Source organism: Microtus ochrogaster, linkage group LG7_11, assembly GCF_000317375.1.
Source record: "Microtus ochrogaster isolate Prairie Vole_2 linkage group LG7_11, MicOch1.0, whole genome shotgun sequence".
NCBI lineage: Eukaryota > Metazoa > Chordata > Mammalia > Rodentia > Cricetidae > Microtus > Microtus ochrogaster.
The window spans coordinates 10,256,396-10,258,686 of NC_022032.1; positions in this window are offsets into that span (position 1 = coordinate 10,256,396).

The window sequence follows — 2,291 nt, forward strand, 5'->3', positions numbered from 1 at the left end:
GTTTTAGCATACACACACACACACACACACACACACACACACACACACACACACACACACCTGGTCTGCTCTAACAGAATGCTATCGACTGTGTGGCTTATAAGCTATAGAAATTGATTCCTCACTCCTGGAGCCCAAGATCAAGGGCTTATTTTCTGGTGTATAGAAAGTGCCTTTTGCTCTATCTTCATATGTAAGGAAGACGGCTGCCTTAATCAGTGTTTCATTGCTGTGAAGAAACATGATCACAGCAACTCTTATCAAAGAAAGCATTTAATTGGGGGCTTGCTTACAGTTTCAGAGATTTAGTCCATTATCATTATGTCAGGAAGTATGTGACCCACAGGCAGACACGGTGCTGGAGAAGTAGCTGAGAGTTCTACGTCAGGATCCTCAGGCAGCAGGCAGAGAGAAACACTGGGCCTGGTTTTGGCTTTTGGAAATTCAAAGCTCAGCCCCAGTGATACACTTGCTCACTTCCTCCAACAGGGCCACACCTCCTAATCCCTCCCAAGTAGTTCCGGCTTCCTGATGACTAAGCATTCAAATATATGAGCCTATAGGGTTCTTATTCAAACCACCACAAAATCCCTCCTGGGTTTCTTTTTGTAAGAATCCTAATCCCTTCTGTGGGAGTTCTGCCCTTTTGACCCAATCGCTGCCTGAAGACCACTTCCTAATACCATTTCTCTGAGCGTCAGAATTTCAACATAAGAATTTTGAAAAGAGACAAATATTAGGTTAACAGAAGATTTCAAAGATTTGGCAGATGGGGGGAGAAAGGTTACAAGATGGAGTGAGAAGAAGAGAAGAATAGAGGGGTGGGGAAAAGAGGGGAGGAGGGGGCAGAGGGATAAAAAGCAGCCAGTGTTTCTAATGGAATTTTTCTGGGTTGGGTGGGCAGATGGATTGATTTATACTGGTGTCTTATTTGATCTCTATCAAGTGCCTACTTTCTTAGATCTGCAGAAAAGAGACTTTAGATATGTGTTATGAATCCCTGGTGGGGGATGTAGGAAGGAAGAGGAGGAGGGGAGAGAGAAAGAAAGGGAGAGAAGGAGAGAGGGAGGGAGAGAGAATGTGTTTTCATTCTCAGCACCAGAGAAGCAGTTCAAAGTTTATTACAGCGGAGGGACAGTCTCAACAACAGCGACGGCTTCCAAGAGCCGACAGTCAAGCAGAAGACATTATTCTTAGCTCCTTGGTCGCCATTACTTCCTGTTGTTCTGACAACAGCTCTTTGAGGTAGGTATGACCAATCTGGCTTCAAAAGTAATTTAATGGAAATCACTTAGCTAATAAGTAGTGACATGGCATGTTTGTCTAACTCTGGAGCCCAGACTGGAATCTCTAATGTGCTTCAGCCTCCCTAAACAGGAATCTTTGCCCCTGATGGAACAAAGATGGTCACTGGATGACTGGGTGAGTTATGGAAGGGCAATGAGGTCAGATATTGTAAGACTGGTAAGGAAATCTGTATCCTGCCCTGAGCATCAAATTCCTTTAACAGATTTCCAAGGCAAGCCCTAAAAAACAAAATGGTCTGGTTTTTGTTTTTAGCAATTTCTATGCATAGATATGAGCTTATTATTTTTTCAACCACAAGGGCTTGAGTTCTCCTTTGTGAATGAACTCAGCTTCTTGGTATCCCCAAAGGAGCCAACCCCAACACCCCACAGACCACAGTTTCTTTCTTCTTAGCCCACCCTCATTGTGACCTATACCCCTGAGTTTTCCTCAAAGATATGGTAAGGAAATAACGTTTTAGGAGGAAGGAGGTAACAGGGCCATGGGTCCAATTCTGCACTTGGCATAGCCCCAAGGACACTGCATACAGACTGAAATATGAGTTCCAGGCAGCTTCATGGGGTGTTGCTTACAAAAGAGCTGTCGTTCTTGTCTGTTTACCACATAGCTCTTTGTAATAGGCGCTGCTTTTCTAGAAGTTTTATTTTCTTTCCTGACATTTTCTGCTTTGGTAATTGACTACAAGAATAGTTCTATAGCATGAATCAATGATGAAAAACAAATTACGCCTGCCCGCATCCTTTCATCCCCTTTTCTTCTCTAACGATATTTTCTGTGTGATGACTAACCCAGACTGACGTAATTTATCAATTCATCTTGACGATGTACATTAGGAAATGTATTCCGCAGGCCCCAGCAGGCAGTCACCCGTGTGCCACATCACCTCCGAGAAACCATTAGTGCAACAGAGATATCTGAAGGCCAGCCTCTGTGCTGAGAGCGTCAGAGCCACTGCTAATTGCTTTATTAATCAGCAGGTGAAA